This window comes from Lytechinus pictus, chromosome 8 (assembly GCF_037042905.1).
Source record: "Lytechinus pictus isolate F3 Inbred chromosome 8, Lp3.0, whole genome shotgun sequence".
NCBI classification, from domain to species: Eukaryota; Metazoa; Echinodermata; class Echinoidea; order Temnopleuroida; family Toxopneustidae; genus Lytechinus; species Lytechinus pictus.
In genome coordinates this window covers 29203887-29213118 of record NC_087252.1, presented here as the reverse complement: position 1 = coordinate 29213118, position 9232 = coordinate 29203887, and positions in this window count along the sequence as shown.

The window sequence follows — 9232 nt, the reverse complement described above, 5'->3', positions numbered from 1 at the left end:
CTTCCGGGGAGCAACATTGCCTATCATTCAGCAAATGTTGCCTCCCCCTCCCCCTCCACTCCAACAAAAAGTTGATTCGAATAAAAAGAGAAAAATCCAACAAGCATAACACTAGCTGAAAATTTAATCAAAATCGGATGTAAAATAAGAAAGTTATGACACTCAGAGGCGTCGATCATGGGGGGGGGGGGCAGGGGGGGGGGGCAACCGCCCCACCAATGAAAATATTGGGGGGCAAACATATCGTTTTGCCCCCCAATAATTCCGCATGTGCAAAAAATAAAATAAGATTGTAATGTTACACAGAAATCAGTAAGCGAGATTGAGATACACAACTCGTTCTTCATCTAAAATCGTGCTCAAAATGTCCGGTTTTCAGATTAGAATATAAAAAAATTTCAGCTCGCGCTTCGCGCTCGAATCATTTCTGTAGCAAAAACCCATACTTTTCATGATTGAATAGGTGAATAGAATGTCCCGTTTTCAGTTCTATACCTCAAAAGGAACTCCCACTTCGATTTGCAATAATCTTTTGTTGGATATATTTCTTGTTCTTTATTAAAAACGTCAATTAAACTCTTTTTTTTTAAAGATCAAAATATCAAAATTTTCAGCTCACTCTTCGCGCTCGCATCTATTATTTTTCAAATTTTTTAAAATTTAATTTGTTGGTGAGATGTGTGTGTATATATATATATATATATATATATATATATATATATATATATATATATATATATATATATATAATCTATATATATATATATATATATATATATATATATAATCTATATATATATATATATATATATACATATAAAATTACAGACTGTTTCACCCTAAGGCTCATCAGCGACTCAGCTCCTACACAGTCGAGCACTATTAGATATTGCAGTATATCACTATATACTTACCTACCTATATATACATATAGGTATATGTGTGTGTGTTTGAGTCTGTTTGTTTTGTGTGATCGAGCGCCTTTGGAAAGTTGATTCATGATTTTGCCCCCCCCCCCCCAATCTGAAAAATGGATCGACGCCCCTGATGACACTTTAAACTTTCGCTTAATTTCACAAAACAGTTATATGCACATCCTGGCTGGTATGCAAATGAGAAGACTAAATGTCATCCACTCACTATTTCTTTTGTATTGTATTATATGAAATATGAAATATTCTAATTTTCTCCTCATTGTCAAGTGATACGACTAATTCCTCCCTAAAATGTGGAGTTAGCATTGTTTAATACTATATGGTTCAGTCAAGTTGGTCCTTACTGTCAAATCTATAAAAAATGAAATATTGTATAATTCAAACAATAAAAAATAAAAGAAATAGTAAGTAAGGGACATCATCGACTGACTCACCTAGCTGTGCATATCACTGTTTTGTGAAAAATAAGCGAAACTTTAAAATGTTATATCTTTCTTATTTTTCACCCGGTTTTGATGAAATTTTTAGCACTATGCTAATTTGATTTTTCTCTATTTATTCAAGTCAGCATTTTTCCTGGGGTGGACTTGACCTTTAAGATGCTGTAAGAGGGACACACACGCACCACCCACCCACTGCACCTAGCACACTGTATATAGTGCACCAAGAATACCACCACAGGATCACCACATCACCTGAAGCACCTGACACAGCACAACCCTCTCCAGGACAGCGTGTACGCTTTTTGAGAGAGTACTTCTTCAAGGTTCAAGGTCATTTTGTTTTCATTTTTCCATTTTTATACGACTTCCAAAATGCCTGTAGGTGCTGCCTATGGAGAATAATACAAGCAGCATCCCCAAGGAAATTGTTTGGGGTGCTCCAGCATCCCAGCACCCCGCTTTCCAGGGCCATGCAATATTCCATTACGTATTTTTTTTCAAATATAACATTACCTGTTTACTTAAATCATAATGTTATAATCTGAAATCGAATAATCATTTTATCGCACCTCGTTGAAACGTTTCACCCGCATACATTCGTAATTCCGAAGCTTCGTTATTCCGAAGGTTCGGATATTCCGAAGGTTCGTTATTCCGAAGGTTCGTATTTCCGAAGGTTCGTAATTCCGAAGGTTTGTTAATCCGAAAACGAAGTGAGGTTCGTAATTCCGAAGGTTTGTTAATCCGAAAACGAAATGAGGTTCGTAATTCCGAAGGTTCGTTAGTCCGAAAACTAATGATTAACGAACCTTATTTCGTTTTCGGACTAACGAACCTTCGGAACAACGAACCTTATTTCGTTTTCGGATTAACGAACCTTCGCAACAACGAACTTTATTTCGTTTTCGGATTATCGAACCTTCGGAATAACGCCACAAATGTTCGGATTAACGAACCCTTTTACGTTTTCGGATTAACGAACATCGAGGTATAGGCAATTTACGTGTTTCGGAATTACGAATCGTCGGAAGAACCTTCGGAATTACGAGGTGTAACCGGTTTCACCATGTATCAGTATGAAGAATATTTTTCTTGCTATTACCTCTCAGCCTCGATCTCCTACTTTTATTAAACTTTTGATCAATTGGTTTAAGTTGACTAAATATACTGTTGATTAAATTAGCATTATCATGCTCGAAAGTTGTTGGCTTGCAAAAGTGGTAAAGGATAGAATGATCATTTTCATTCAAAATAAATGTAAAAAATATAGTGACCATTATTAGATTTAGTCGTACCTACATCCTTTCTTTCATTTTAAATACACGCAGGTATATTTTTCTAAAGTCAATTTTAGTAGAGAGGAAGAGAAACAACCATATGTCAGAGTTGAGTATAATTTTCGCATTTAGAATGGAATTATAATATTTCGTTTCCATCATTCAACACAGTGGAGGATTGGGGGGGGGGGGTTCATCCGACCCGTGCCCCCCCCCCCCCTTTTGAGAGCCATAATCAACATTTTTAATGGGAATATGTCGATGAAACACAACTGATCGAGGGCCCCCTTATTTTTTGGTGAAACTTTTTTTTTTTTTGGCTTGTAAAATTTTCCTCGGGAAAATGTGCCCCCCCCCCTTTGAAAAATCCTGGATCCGACCCTGATTGAACAAATAATGTTTTCACATTAATAATGCATAAATGATTTAATTCAAAAGAACCGAATCAATGTGCGATGATGCAAACTTGTATAAATCAATAGTAAAGAAATTCAATTTTTCATTCAAACTATTATAAGACATCATGACTGTCTCAACGATCATTGTCGTTTTTATTACCACTTCGAGTTTCGTTGTCCTTATGCTAACATTCAGTTTTTAAACTATGTCTAATAGGATGTCGACCAATATTCGGAATACCAAACATGTGAACGGAGGCATCATCTAATGTATCGATGATTGCTTAGCAACGGTTGAATATAATGCCCCAGGGAAACGATGACATCACAAGACGATTGCAATCATCTTCATATACATGCCGTTCTCGATCTACCCTCATCGCTTCATTCACATCCTTGCATGTAGTCTGTATGCTAAGTAGCAGTTTATTTATAGATTTGTTCGTCCGTAACTTAGGCATCGATGATATGGTCCGGAAAAATGAATTGCGACAGTTCGATTTCTTTCAGAATAAGTTATATTATGATCAGCCGGCGAGCACTATCAAAAAAGGAATGGGAGGGGAACCAACGGCATCATTGATTCATACGATTACAAAGACATAATTATTTTTGGGGTCGGAATTAATGAATTAATGCAGGTGGATCATTACGTTCACTCTAAAAATACTGAGTAAAATTTTACCCAATATTGGGTAAAAGGGAACATGCATGGTTGCTGGGTATTTTTGCTATTTCAACGCAACATTGCGTAAATTTACAAAATATTGGGTATTTCTTACCCAACCAACAGCCGTGGCCGAGTGGTCGAAGGCGCCTGGCTATACATGGAAATTCCGGGGGTTCGATCCCCGGCCACGGCACCTATATGCTCTTTAATCCTGCTTTCAAATAAATGGAAATGCTTTACGCATTACTGGTAACTAGGTGTGCACTTGTTTGTTAAAAAAAAACAAAAAAAAAACAAGAATAAGAAGAAAAAAGGATATGAAAAAGTGCAAGCTAGTGATTTCCGAAGGTAAATACTAAAAGACAAACAAAATAAAGTAAATTAAAACAGACTGTTAAAACAAGCTATCATACCTCAACTTATATGCTAATATAAATCGACTGAGACTGTAAACAATGGTTTGTCATAATTTCCCCCCCCCCTTTTTTTAAGTTTAAGACACATTTTAGAATTGCGATGGGTTTCTGGGTGTTGACGCCTATTGTTGATATTCAACTCATTGCCCAAAGATATAATATTAATCACAACAGATGTTTGAAAAAAAAAAAATCCAGGAGTTTAGTTCACATTTGAAAGTACAGGCCAATTTAGAATAATAATCGCTTTATTATGTGCATAAGCATGGACCTATGAAGATATGGACATTCATCGCTTAGATAATGAATTCACTAACAGGTGACGGTAATTGTCATCTGAATAACATTTTCTTCATACTAGTCTTCTTTGGTCCTATGATCGTCACCGTGAGAAGGGACTGAATTAGTTCGTTATTGGACATTTATATTTCACAAATTATATGCGCAGTTGATAGAAAATCAATGAAATAATGGATAATCGATGTGCAGTTTTTGTTTACCTTTGTTAATCTTAGTTCCATGTGTTTTATTTGGGGAAATGTCTGCATATTTTGATATAGAGGCAATATTGTGATTGATTGTTTACCATTTAAAATTCAATTTTCCCAAGTTTCTCCATAATATTCCAGATATACGTGGCACATAACATGTGTAGATCGTGTATCTTTCAATGTTATTGAGGTCCTTATGTGTGAGCGGTAGTTAGCGGATCGAATAATATCATATTTTATATCATAAAAATCGTCTGCTTCTCAAGTTTGCTGATCCATATATGAAGCAAATTGACTGAAAGGCACATACTGAAACAGGGGATCAGCCAACAAAAGTCAAGACCGGGAAACTGTTCCGTCTTTGAGTGATCAGATACCCTTGGTAGTCATGGTAATTGCTATTGTTACAACACCTGTATGTTCTCATTAAGATGCGCATAACCAGGTGACGGTGACTATCATTGGGTCAAAGAAATGCTCGCGTTAATCGTCCATCTCTTCATAGGTCCATGGCATAAGTGAGCAAAAAGGTTGTGTCACTAGCGTACGCAGGATATTTGAAAAGGGGGGGGGGTTCGTGCTGAATGAAAAGTTGACAATAAAAAAGGCCAAAAATTTGATACCGTTTCGTACCCAAAAAAATTGACACCCCCAAATCCTGTGTGAATGCCTATTTGGTATACCAACACATTCTGTGAAATTGCGAATCATGATGATAATTCTAAACTCAATTTCAAATAGTGTTTGGTGGAATGATGCACTGGTTTAGATGAACCGCTTGGTCCCACCTTTTTAAGTGGTAGTGGCGTCAAAAGCCAAATATTTTGAGGGGGCTAGTTATGGCATATCATTAAAAAAAATATTAAAAAGTTGCTAGCGAGCATAAAATATTCGACATTTATATTACAAAATTCCTATCTTGTGACAGATCATAATAATATGAAAATAATTTTATATTTCACCATATTTCCTATTATATATACTTTTTTCTTGGAAGTGACTGTTTTGGGGAGAGTCGGGGGGGGGGGGGAGGCAAGCGCGCCCAAGCCCCCCGCTCCCCCCCCCCCATCTGCACTGTTATTAGGTCAGTTTGAGCAAATTTTATGATATTAAGGAGTTGTTTCTTCAGTAAAATTTTATACTTAAAACAAAAAGGATTATATGATAAGTGATCAACAAAAAATAGCCACATTTAATGGCCAACTGTTGTCAGGGCCAGTGTCAGGATATATATTTTTCCAATGGGGAAAAGGGATTAACTATATAGCTTGCATCATTTTTTTGTTTCTCAAATGAAACCAGGATGACATAGATCTACACAATACGCTACACTATACGCATCTCTCTTGACAGATCTTCTTCCTTCCCCTTCCCCCTTGTCTTCTCCACTCTCTGGAAATGGACCTCGACACTGTCAGTAACGCCACCCATTGCCATGGATACTAAGTACATCAATATCCTATTAACATGGCGGCCACAATTTATTTCTGAACACGATCGCTTTTACGTGTTTAATGATAATCACTTGTTACTTTAAAATGCTTGGGCTGCTCAGATTTCATACTCCTGGCTTTGAGAGTCGTAAATTGTTTATAACTCTCCGTCAAATGAAAGGCGGGAAATAAATCTGAGAGTTAACCTCTATAATATCGGAAAATTGGTGGCTGGCATTCAAACAAAAATTTATATCTTGGCCAAAATGCGTATCTCTTTTTATTCATTATATACATGACATTTTTATTAGTTTTGTAAACCAAAATTGAATTTTGATAAAGCTACAAATTAATTGGCTCTTTTAATCCGTTGACCAGTCTCTTTTTTTCTACTTGATAAACACTAAACAAACGAACAAACATATGATAGTGGATGTTATGAACATAGTCGCCCCTTCTGACTGCTCCTTACAAAGCTTGAAAGCATATACAAACCAGTCCTTTATTTAATACACAAATCTGGCCAGATTACTAACCCATAATGCAATGTTTCGAGCAATGTAATAGTCCTATGGGTCTATATTGTTACACACTTTTTCCCTACTCATTTTACGTTCTCGCCGCAATAATATTACCAAGTAGGTATTTCCTCTCAAAACAAATTTAGTTCCTATATACAAGTATATTACAGTATAGGCTAATCTATTCTCCAAATATCTCAAAACGTATGTTTTTAGGCTAGCCATTTTAAACGCACTGTGAATGAATGAGAGACCACACATAGGACGCTCCTCCCTTGAGGGGGGGGGGATGCAAGAAAAAATGCAATCAATTGCAAATATTCTGTTCCAATTTCACAATTCATAAAACAATTTTAACTGTGGAAAATCAGATTACTCTACTCGTTTCAAGAAGCAGATTAAAAGTCAATCGCAACTTTGTGATCATTTCCAAAACTTATGATTGGTTTAGGGACCGAAAATAGACTTGCAATCGATCGCAAGTTTCTTGCAACGCCCCAATCTGATAGGCTATTGTAGGAAGAAGGAGGATGAGAAGGAGTGGATGCTGTCATCAGTACAAGGTCGGGGTGATAACACTCACAGACCAATGCTTTCACGCAAGACGAGTCTTGGGAATGTATTATACAGGTGTTTAATAGTCTTTACCATCAGACTCCATTTTCAGGATTGGACGTCTAGTGATATGGGCTTTTATTTTGGCGGTGTCATTATTTTGATAAAACAGGTAGCTTTAGATTGCGACGAAATTGTGACGTGCTTGATTTGCAAAAAAAATATTGTTATGCTCTTGCGCAAAAGAGCCCCCCCCCCCCCCATCTGTTTTACATTATTTTGTACTTCTTGTTTTGAACAAAATGTTGGCGAATGCCAGTGACGTTCCAATAAATTCAATTCAATTCATTATTGGCATACACAACTATATGAACCGTAGAGTAGTTGTTTAACATTTTCAATAACCACGCTAACATTATCATGTTGAGCAGGGCCTGCTGGGAGAACAGTTTTCAGAACTGAAGTGGTTACCATGAGTAAAATATGACGTTATTATTATCATTATTATGCTTAATTTATTGGGAATTAGATAGGCTTTTCAAAATTAAACTCTGTTGAAGATTTTTAACACTCGTATAAATAATTACTGTATAGTTTATATAGTAAACAGATTTGGATTTAAAAAATAATAATAAATAGAGTTTTTACTGTGTAGGCCTATACTCATATTCGAACAAATCCATAAAAAATAATAGATAATAAATTTATTCTACTATTCAGAAATACGTTTAGTAAAGATATGAGTGCATACAAATCACCTGACATTACGTTACTCTCTTCATCAAAGATGGCATATACCACAGAATGTCTTACATTCAACTAGGCTAATATGTTTTTTTTTTTTTTTTTTAGAGGGCGGGGGGTATTATTAACGAAGGAACCCTTTTCAAGTAACAACCACTAAATGAACTGATGTAAAAAGGCCGAAACGAATTAATTACCCGTTTACAATTGAGTATATGAATATTAAAAAAGGCCCAAGTCCATAGGAGGTCATTTCGAGAAAATCGGGAAAAAAATGATAATTTTTTTTTCAAATTTGGGCAATTAAAGTATATTTGGCCAAAAGACATCAGAGAACATCATAAAACAAATTTAAGTGTACATTTGTTATGAACATTAATATTCACGTTACTTGTTGGCGGGGCCTTTTGTCTGGTGTGTCGTTTTTAGAATCATATGGACTTTCGTCATTCTTATAATCATATACATGAAAGACTTCTGTAGTAAGTAGTAGAAGTAATGAGAGAGGGCTTTTCTTACACTCGTACCAGAATTTTCTCCTTTATTTAAGGCATTTCTGAGTTGATTTCAGATTTATCATTTTATACACAAGACGAGTCATTGTATGAGGAACAATTTCCCATATTTCCCATACTAAATATCGCCAAAGCTTGGACTTGGGCCGTTTTATATTCAGATACCCAATTGAATGTTTTGATCAATTTCAAAAGAATTTTCTAGGAAGAAATAAATCGGATATTGATGTTAAGCCTACTTAGAATAATGCGACCGAGATGGTCATCAAGGGTGATAAAAGGATTATAGCTAAGTGGTTGAGACCCACTTTACCTCAAGGGCGACCACTTTTTTTGCCAACGAGAACCAAATTGTCGATAATCTGTCATTGCAGAGTATTAACCACTTTTTAATTAGAAATATCATCCAATATGTCCTATATACATACATACATACTTACACACACACACACATACACACACCCTTACACACACACATGCACACACTGAATATTAGAAATATCATCCAATATATCCTATATATACATACACACACTCACCCACACACACTTGAATACAAAGACTAGAGAGAATAAAACGAGAGAAAAACCGAAAGAGAGATGGAATTAGATTGAGGGGGGGTGGATGGAGAGGAAGGGGATCACGCACCCCACTGCCCCTCCACTTTTGCGACCGTGGACCTACTCTCAATTGCCCTATTCTCGTATTTTGGAGGACAGCCGAATCGAATCGGAGTCTGATTTAGTAGACTATGCCGATGCTGTCTCATTAGACACTTGAAATCTACGGTAGATATGAACCAAGTGAGAAGCGAAGCATCGCCTGCTCGCCATA